This window comes from Myodes glareolus, chromosome 20, assembly GCF_982192425.1.
Source record: "Myodes glareolus chromosome 20, mMyoGla1.1, whole genome shotgun sequence".
Taxonomy (NCBI): domain Eukaryota; kingdom Metazoa; phylum Chordata; class Mammalia; order Rodentia; family Cricetidae; genus Myodes; species Myodes glareolus.
In genome coordinates, this window is record NC_142045.1 from 34391121 (window position 1) to 34402066 (window position 10946).

At 44.7% G+C, this 10946-nt stretch overlaps 1 pseudogene; it reads left to right on the forward strand.

Annotated features, from left to right (window-relative positions):
• The first annotated feature begins 313 nt into the window (after positions 1-313).
• LOC125394218 (forkhead box protein J1 pseudogene) lies at positions 314-1818 on the forward strand (annotated as a pseudogene).
• Positions 1819-10946: the final 9128 nt, after the last annotated feature.

Sequence of the window (10946 nt, forward strand, 5' to 3'; positions counted from 1 at the left end):
GGAAACCATGAAAATACTGCATCTCCAGTTACATTATAAAAGATAATTAATGTTGCCAGCAGGGAGATTTTTCTTGTAGATATCCTACTTTCAAGAACTGGAGATCATCAAAGAGTGGGGCCCTCAGAATCTGTAGGATCACTATAGATCTCTTACCACCGCTTCAGGGTGAATGGTTGTCAGAGAAGATAATCCTGGTGACCTCGGTCAAGTTGAAATTCCATAACTGGGATTGTGTGGGGTACAAATAAATACAAAATAGGGAGAGGAGGTGGGAAAGAGAATCTTGCTGAAGGAGAGGGATGAGGGAAAAATGAGAAGGAAAGGGAAGGCCGTGCAAGATGCTTCTCTGAATGGAGCTGGACTGACCAGCTTCTCCCTTTATTGTTTGACGTGGTGGGAACACACCGTGAGATTAGGACGGTCCAGGTTAGTAGTGGTCCACCACTGTGCAAACAACAATTGCTTCAGGGCCCATCTGTCACTGGACTCCTAGACAGCAAACCATGCAAGTGTGCTGCCTGGGTGTCTTTCTGTGATTGGTACATGTGACATGGAGTAAAACGGAAAGAAAGAATTGTTAAGTAGATGCAGGAGTTTCAAACACAAAGTCACGATGCTAACTGGGGAGATGGGGAGAAAGATGCAAGATAGACATTGTTGTCTCTTTAGAGTTATTCAATAAGAGGTACAAGGAGTCACTGAAAGAAAAGTTGACAGAAATGAAAAGAAGGAGTTGAAGACATTCTTGAGCGAGTGACCCCGGCTAAGAAACCTCACACTAAAATCTCCTGGAAATATTTCCAGACAAACAACAAAACATTGCTTGCTTGTACTTAGAGAGGTTAATGACCGTCTCCCATGATGATAAGATCTCGTTTACATTGTTAGTTGTTTGATAGGAATCAGGTATGACTCAGACTTTTTTTGGCTTGCCCGGAAGTCACTATGTAGTCCTGCTGACACAGAGATTCACTCGCCTCTACTTTCTGGGTGCTGGGATTAAAGGCTGACATATGCTCAGGCTGCCTCATCTATCTGCATGGCCAGAGCTAGCAAGGCCACCCAGATCTCTTTGTCAGCCAGCTACAAGTGGATCATGAACATCTTCGGCTACCTCCACCATGCAGATCCCCTATGGCAGAATTCTATCTGCCACAACATTTCCCTGAACAAGGGCTACATCCAAGGGCCTTGAGAGAAGGATGGACCTGGCATGAGGGCCTTCTGTCACATTGACCCTCAGTATGCATAGTGCCTGCTTAGCTTAGCTGAGTCTTCAAGAAGTAGAAGCTGCCCACCAGGCCTTCCAGGTCTCTAGCACGATTCCCTGGGGTGGGCCTTTGACTATCAAGACAGAGGACCAGCAGCCGTTGCGGGAGGAGGTCACCAGGGGAGTTGGGTTGGGACACGGGAGAGAGCAGGCTGGGGCATAAGCCCAACAGTCACTGGTAGAGAGGGTGGCCAAAGTCGTCTGACCCAGGAGGAGCAGGATGAGCTAGAATACCTCACAGGGAACTTTGACTGGGAAGCCGTCTTCCAGGCTGGCACTCTGGTTGAGGAGCTGAGTTCATCAGAGGCCCTGGTGCTCAGTCCCTCGCTGAGCTTGCCTCACATGGAGACATGGGCCTTACTGTCCATGGCCTTGCTATCTGGTGACCTCCAATAGAGTAGACTGTTGACATCTGGGACTTCGGTGAGACCTTCCCAGGCACATCCTTCCTCCAGCATCCTTGAGATGAGAATAGTGTTTGTTGCCTATCCCCACAGCCCTTCTTTGAAGTAAAGGATGCCACAGTGGCCACTGACCACCTGTAGGACTGGACCAATGTGGGCACCTTCTTGTAAGAGGTCAAGCCCCACCCCATCTCCCAACAGGGTCCAAGTCAGAGCCCAGAACTGCAACTCAGAACAATCCTGTGGACATCTCAGCATCCAGAAAGGGGTGGGCCAGGTCTTGTAAGGTTGGTCCCATGAGGCCATACTTCTGCCAGCCAGGGATGTCCTCATATCCAAGCCCAGAGGAACTAGGGGCCTAGGACCACAATGGTTGCTTCTCCCTTGTCAACAACTGCTGCTGTACACAATGGTTCATCAACTCAAGTCACGCCCCCTACCCTTTCACCCCAGACCAAGAGTTGACAAAATGACCCCTGGCCTCTTACCCACCCCACCCTTGCCTACCTTCTGCTCTGTGAGGCCTAGAGGGGCTCTGACAGGCCAGGGAGGAACAGAACAGGGCTTTTATCAAAGCTCAGCTTTGTTTCATGTACTCCTGGGTCCAGCAAATGCTAATTAGTTGACAGCCAATCAACCCCTCGGATGCCCCTCCTGGCAGAGTTTCTTCAGGGGCCCTAGTAGCCTTGGCTAAGGAGGATGGTGGCAGGACACAGGGGAAAAGGAACAGAGAAGACATCAGAAGTAGGGAGGGGGCAGCAAAGTGGGGCAAGATGGTCACTATGAAACTCTGGGGTCTTTTCCTGGCCCCATCACTGGCAGAGAAGACTGCAAAGCTTTGAGCCTGTCTCAAGGCTGAGAGCAACAGGATTTGGGCGTTTGGGGTGATTGGGGAAGGGACAACCAAACTGATAGGTTAGGGGAAGAGACTAATATGGTGTATAGTTATAGCTGAGACTTAGCTGGAGGAATACCCAGCTTGCTGGGAACTCTGGGATCAGGAAGCAGGCAGTCCTATGACCCTGTCTTCAGGATGGGGATCAGGTCTTGCTCAGCCCTGACCCTTGAGGCCTGACCCTTATCTACCCTCTACATGGGGCGATTTTAAGAAACCTGGCTCTAGAAAAATTTCCAGGAATCCACAAGGATGAACCCAGCTAAGACCCTAAGCAATAGAAGAGAGGGTGCCTGAACTGGTCTTGTCCTGTAGTCAGACAAGGTGATGTCTTAAATATCACCATAGAATCTTTGTCCAACAACAGATGGAAACAGAGGCAGAGAACCACATCAGAGCACTGGACTGAGCTCCCAAGGTCTAGTTGAAGAGTGGAAGGAGTGAGAGTATGGGCAAGGAGGTCAAGACCATGAGGGGTTCACCCACTGAGACAGTTTGCCTGAGCTAACGGGAGCTCACCAAATTCAACGGGACTGGGAGTAAACGAGCATGGGATCAAACTAGTCCCTCTGAACGTGGTTGACAGTTGGGACAGACTGAGGGGCCACTGACAGGGGCACTGGGATTTGTCTCCACTGCATGTACTGGCATTTTGGAATCCTATTCTCTTTGAATGTATACCTTACTCAACCTAGATGTAGTAGGGAGGCCTTGGACTTTCCACAGGGCAGGATGCCTTGCCCTCTCTTAGGATTGGAAGGGGGAGGAGTGGGAGGGTGAGTGGAGGAAGTGGGAGGAGGGGAGGGAGTGGGAATTTGTATTGGTATTTTTAAAGTAATAAAATAATAAAAAATATTTCTTTTCAAAATGAAATTCTTTAAAAACTGAAAAAGTGGGTAGAGGGTACACCATAATGCCTGGCCTATACCACACCTGGCCTTCAACCTATTTTTGATGTTTTTGCACAGGGGAGTTACAGTGAATGTACTGTAGTTATTGACATTTGAGCCAGTTACTTATGGACTAGTGGTATTTAATGAAATCATGTTAACTGAACTATTTATGAGTGTTTGTGTGTGTGCATGCACATGAATATGGAAAACCAAGGCTCCAAGTCCATGTATTAAGTATGCACTACACTTTCATTTTGATTTTTCATATAATGTTATTATGATTTCCATTCTATAATTGAAAAACTGAGATCGAGTCATAAGATTACTTCCAAAATTTCACATGTCTGGTAGGAGTCAAGAAACAGTTTGAAACAGGCAGCTCTAACTCCAGAATCCATGCTTGAAAACTCTGAAGGAGATCTCATTCATTCATACAGTCATGCATTCATTCACACACTCACGCATTCACTCATACACTCACGCATTCACTCATACACTCACGCATTCATTCACTGGGAACTGATCATAGCAAATGCTGTAACGGGAGAAAGAAACGTGTTTCTAAACGTGTAGAAATGAGTAGCAGATTTAGAGCAGGTAAGGGTTAAAATAAGAACATGGAGAGACGAGTGGCCAAGTGTGAACTAAGGGCATGGAAGAAATTTAAAAGAGATGAGTCTTGAGGTATGTGTGGGCAGTTACCTGGGAAACAGGGCCCTGGGTGTCAAGGGCACAGACACTGGAGATAGAGGGAGGGTTGATAACAAAGGCACACTGGCGTGAAATGAACCGATGCATTTGGACGGTGCTCGCTGGAGTGAAGAAGAAAGCTGGAAACTAAGGGAAGGAACAGTAAACTGGGTTCAGACTTGGATCTGTCAACAAAATTTGAGTGTCTATCAGATTCCCACGCTTCTGTCTGGGATGCTCTCCAGAGAACCACAGAGAGCTCATTTTTCTCCTTAATAAAGCAAGTCCATTCCTATTCACGTTTCCTTTGGAGAAACCACTCCCTGTTGAATAACACCATCCTTCATTTCTTTTGAGGAGAGAAGTGTGCTGTGATCCAGGGCTACACATTTCCACAGTACTGGGCAGTGTGGGCACTGCAGAGAAAAGGGAATACGGAGTTTGGCTTCTGGAAGCACAACATAGAGAAATTTGGATTTTCGTCTTAGTATAAGGATGTAGTATGATGTCTTAAATTTATTTGTTTGACTAAAAGGTCTTAAACAATTTGTGGACTCCTCTAACACTGGCTACCATTTTAAATGTTATGCAGGACAGTCTGCTTTCAAGTATAAGACTTGGAGCATCGGTGAACATTCTCCACTCATGAGACATTCCTGCAGACATCATGCCTTCTGAAACCAAGGGGATTCCAAAGGTCTTTCCTCTGATGCATGGCCTTTCTCTCTCTGAACATCTCATATTCATTTTTATGTCTTCTGTATCTTTCTCCCCCCACTTTCCTTCTGTGAATGTTTGCTGACCTTCAGTCCTAAGCTTAAAATCCCTTCCTCTGCTAGGCCCCTGTATTGAAAATGTGGTTAGGAGGACATCTGCCCATTTCTTCAATGGCCTGTGCTCACCTGTACTTTAGAAAATCAGGATCTCCTTGTGTATTCAGTAGGAGACCAGCAGGTGAATGACAGATGGCTACCTAGTGTGTTAATTTTATATTCTTAATGGAAACTGCTCTCTGAACGCATAGCAGTGTTCTCTGGGGGAAGAATGTTCTGATAGCTTAGAAATTAATGAATGAATGGTGGGGTGTGTTGTCTATATTTATTTACATAAGGAAGGAGTGAATTCATGGTTTTTCCAATAAGTCCTCAAAAGATTTACATTTAAAGAAATCCATTAAGGGTAGGTGAAATGGCTCAGTGGGTGAAGGCTCTTGCTGGCAAGCCTGGTAACTTGTGTGTGCACCACAAAACTCACATTATGGAAGGAGAGAACCGTTTCTGATGGTCCTCTGAACTCCATGGGTATGCCACCTTATGCTTGCACACACACACACACACACACACACACACACACTGAGTAAATACAATGTAATAAAAATTTAAAGATCTTCAGTGTTAAGTAGCTGCCTCAGTATATAATTCAGCACTGCTTTTCTGTGATAATATTTGACACTGAAGATTACATTAAAATTGATGTTGTTGTTTGCACAGGTATTTTTCCACATTAATCAAACCCATGACAAGGGAAAATACCACTGCAGCTTATGAAATTAAGTATCTGAGGAGCGATACAATCAAGAAATAGCAACTCCAGTTTTTCCAGAATAGGAAGACATAAAACTCAAGGCAATCAACCTACCTCCCGCTTCTTCTCTGTTTCTGAAACAGTAAAATACTCGCTTTGAAAGTCTTCTACCTTTCGGCAGTATAAGGATTCCTATATTATCTGATGAGTGTGGCCTGCTAGCCACTGTTTTGACTGCAAGAATGATCTCAGCATCTTACAGTAATTGGGAAACTGAAAGTTAATATTGTTAATAGTAATAATATTACCACCTAGCATCCCTGAGCACAGTGCTAGGTGTTGAATGCTCATCACCCTGTTTCGCTCCTGCAGAAGGAATGGAAATAGTTGTTACTGCTCTCTTGCCCTGCGTGCTAATGGCCAAAGAGAGAGACAGACTGAAGAAAGTTCAAGGCTCACCAAGCAGTTACTACTAATGATAAACCTTGATATTATTATTCATATTTCTGCAAAACCCAAAGCCTATCTTATAAGATGGTATACAGAGTCTCAAAGAATGCAATTATTTACTATATGTAATGTTTATTTTTTGTTTCCCTGACTTTTTACGCTCATTTTTGTTTTGTATTTTAGAATAGCCGTGAAAAAAATTACATTTTTCTTTCCAGCCCAATCCTTTAGAAACTTGAAAATAATTATTATTGTCTTATAAGGCTTTCTTAAATGGGTGGGATGAATTCCCTTGCAAAAAAGGATGTTGAGTGTCCCTTGCACTTGTTGTCATTTGAGGACCCGGTGACATGACAACCATCTCTGGCAGAAACACCTACCAGACAGCTGAGTCGTACTGTCCATTGATTCAGATCTTTCCAGGCTTCAGAGCTGCTTATAAACCATCCCATCTGTGGTATTTTGTTGTTAGATTACAGCAATCCCACGGGGGCTTGGCAAGCAGCTCAGTTGGTAGAGGGCTTGTCTAGCATGCACAGGGCTGTAGGTTCCAGTTGCAATGCTAAAATCAATGGTGGTGTGTGCCTATAAATCCTTAGGATGTAGGGCAGGAGGATCAGAAGGTCAGGGTCATCCTTAGCTACAACATTAAGTTTGAGAGCAACTGGAGTTACATGATAGCCTGTCTCAAAAATAAGGCTATTAAAATGGCACAATAGCAAAAGTCTCCTGTAGTTTGAACTGTATTCTTCCTAAGCTCATGTGGGGAAGTCCTCATCACTTGCTTTTTAGGGTGTAACCTTATTTGGTGAAAGTATGTTTGGAGTCAGAGGTAATTGAGCTAAAATAGTTCATAAGGCTGGAACTTAATCTGGCACAGTGATATCCTTACGAGAAGGGCAACTAGACCCACGTATGCCCAGAGTGGTGATCTGAAAGTACTAGGAAGTACAATCCACAAGCTTAGGGAAGAGGCCTGGAATAGATTTCACTTCAGGCTCTAGGAAAGATTTCAAACATCCAGCCTCCGGAACCGAGAGACAATAAATCCCTGTTGCTTAAATCCCCAGGCTGAGGTGGCACTTGTGACAGCCTAAAAAACCAACGCTGCACCCAAAGGTGCTTCAACTTTCCTTCAGAGCACTGTTAGCTCAGTGGGTAGGAGCACAGGCACCAGGCTGATCACTTTCAAGTTGATCCCAAGACTGAAAAGACATTGTCCTGTAAGTAAAGAAAAGAAAGGGTTAGTTTAGTTTTTTGTACTCTGGTTCTCTTTCTCTCTATTCTCTCTCTCTCTCTCTCTCTCTCTCTCTCTCTCTCTCTCTCTCTCTCTCTCTCATACACACACACACACACACACACACACACACACACACTCATTCACTCACACACTCTCTCTCTCTCCTCAATTAACTCAGTGTGTGCTGCCCTGAATTCTAACTAGTGACCCAGAATGACTTTCTGCTTTTCACGTTGCTTTGAAACCCTTGCGGAAGGGAATTTTTCTCTACGATGCCGGCAGCTACTTCATCAAAGACCCAAAAGTCTGGAGGGAAAGCACGGGCTTCCTATTTTTCCTGTTTTCCTTCATCTTATCTCTGATGACACAGAAGTGGAAATATACCTTTTGTAATTCATCTTGCTGCAGATGGCTAACCTGGAGGTGCTCAAAAAGCCATGTCTTGAAACAGTGAGCATAGAGCACAAGGAGACAGGGAAGACCGTATCTTAGAAGTGACTGCCCGCGACAAAAGTCTGGGCTGTGACGGGACTCCTTTGACGAACATTAGACTTCGCTCAGAGAGGCAGAGCTCCGGCTGCTCAAGCATGACAACCTGAGTGGAGAGCCACGGCAGCCATGTAAAAGCCATGTGTCCATGCGTGTAGGATTGAAGGGTCTTCCTGGAAGCCAGCCTAGCAAAATTGTGAGCTATGGATTCAGTAAAAGACTCTCTCTCAAATAATTCAGTGGAAAATGGCTGACACCTGGCACCCTCTCCTGGCTTCTGCAGGAGCTCAAGGGCACACACACACACACACACACACGCGCGCGCGCACACACATACACACACATGCACACACACATATGCACACACACACATACACACACATATGCACACACACACATGCACACGCACACACACACACACACACAAGTACTTTTAATGAATATGTTCAACAACATTTGAGGGAAAGTTGCATGGCCCTCTCAGGTCAGGATTCTTTTTAAAAGTAAGTAATTATTGCAATGGTCTGTAAGTCACAATATTGTTGCTTGGCAGGATGTGTATCTTGAGTCGTCTCCAGAAAGAAGCTAAGATCATTCATTGATCCCAAGTTCTCCATAGACTTCATAAATCACAAATACACATGTCACACAAATGCATAATTTACTAGGACAGAGTAGGAAAATATTCTAGCAATAACTTTTCCTTTTCAAAACCAGATTTAAAAAGCTTTTGAAATCTGATGGGATAGCTCATTTTGACCACAGTGCTCATTCCAATCTTTTTCTTAATCTTCTCATGAACACACACATGGAATGCAGGCCTTGTTTTCAGAAACATATATATTCACACAGCATAAGACACAAACTTGAGAGAGTAGCCCTGGGAACAGATCCCAGAGTGTCATGCATTCTGGATAAATTCTCCACCACTGAGCTGTGGCCCCGGTCTGTTAAACTTCCTTGCCCGCACTTCTCGATTTCAGAGTGATTTTTTGAGCTCTGAGATGAGTTGATGATATTATCACATGTAAGGCCCTCTGATCCTTCCCCAGAGCCCTGCTGATGGCCTTCCTTGTTGACTGCCCTCAAGCCACAGTTGGTGAGACTTCCACAGTTCCTTGAGTGGTCGTACTGACTCTTTGGCTGTTATTAAACATTCACTATGATACTTTAAGAAGCGATTTTACATTCTTATAGCAGTGTTCTATGAGTATGTACTAGTTAAATCTTATGCTAATAAGAAAACTCCTCCAGAATACTGTTAGTGTTGAAAGGAGGCTAGGTACAGTATGTAGTATGCAAATCTCTCTAGTGTGGCACCTTCAGGTGACCTCAATGATCCCCATCTTTTGGCACTCCGGAGTAATATGCCCACCGTGGCTGTAGATAATCTAATGCCAGCTGTGTTCCAGGTCATCTGGGAAGCAGCCCCTTCCCCGCTAAGCTTGCCAACTTAAAACTCCTGTTGAGTGTATCAGGATTTTGAGTGGTCTTAGTCGAGGGGATCCAGCTATGTTCTACCCCGATCCCTGACCAGGAGAAGTTGTGAAATAACAAATGTTGTGTTACATCTTTACATTTTGGGTTTAAGTTATGGCATAGCAATGGACTAACATGCATTAGGTTCCAGAATCCTCAACTCTACATGATGGGCAAATACACAGTGTGTTGTGCTCTACTGTTAGTTGAGGGGAGGAGACCCAAATGAGAGAGATGATGCTTAGGGAAACAAAACAGAATGAAGCCAAGCCATCATGCTGGTTTGGAGTCGGTCATTCCCAGAATGTATTATGTCTCTCCCCATGGGAAAGTCAGGTTTCACTAGTGTGGCATTGGAATTACATATAATCCTCTAGCTTACATCACCCACTTCCTCTGAAAGCAATTTGGTTTTATGTATTAAATTGTATTGCTAAGATAATAATCTTTTTCAGTATAGCTCTAAATGGCACTTTCAACAGAACTTCCAGATATTAAAAAGTTTTCTCTCTTATTAGTGATCAGAATTGAATCTTTCTCCCACTAAGTCTGCCTATAAACTCTCACAATACACTGAAAATATGCTGAGAGTCAGTCTGTAGCTCAGTACCGGGAAAGGCAGTCACCTCCCGTAGCTTGTTAAGGGCCAAACTCAGTGCTCATTATAGAGAGAGAATGAACCAGTCAGGCATGATGGTTTGGGGTGAAGTAAAAGTTCTTGATGGCTTGCTTGTTTTTGTTCCTAGCTTTCTGTTTCTTTCATTTATGAGCCTGCCTGCCTTCGGAGGCTGCTAGACTCAGCTCTCTTTCACCTCCTGCACAGAAGCAGCTCTGGTTAACCTGCATCGGAAGAGTTACCGGGGCTGCTTAGTTCTGCTGGGTTCGAAGAGGAGGCCTCCCGGATGTTTAATTCATAGGCCAGCCTTCTGAGGTCAAGATTATTACCCCTATTTAGAAAGATCTGGAAAGCAAGGCAGAGAGGTTGAGTAATTTATCCCTGGGTGCAGGAGGGATCAGTGTCTGAGCTAGGATTACAGTTCTGAAAGCCTCAGACTCCCGGACCTGTGCTCAGGTCACTGCATGTATTCCAAGCCGCTTGGCCTCCTTCAAGTAAGCTCTGCTCCCCTCCTGCCCTCCGAGCCCTCTGGTGAGCATTTGAACTGCTGTCAGCAAATGTGCAAGGGGCGCTGAGGGTGCAGCCCAGAAAGTAGACCAGGCATTGACTGCTTGCTGCTGGGGTTTCTTCACTGCTTAGCAGGCAGCTTCTCCTCCAGAATAGCTTCTCATATAACTACCTATCCAGGCAACTTAGTCTACTGTCATTAGCCCTCATCTTGTGCTCCAGAATTCTATTGGGGAGCAGAAAACAAAGGAAAGGAAGCTATATGGCCCCAGGAGATGATGCCTCAGAAGTTTGTACGCAAGTTTCCACTGAGGGTTTTTCCTAAAAGAAGCCTCGCAATTTACCATCTACCCGTATATTATTTTGCCCTGTGTTTTTTGAGGCAGACGTTTTTATTAAAAAGACTCAGTAAAAATACGTGTATGCATCTGCAACCATTGTTAACGTTAGTAAAACATTCCTGAGCTTTGTCAAAACAGAAAGAAC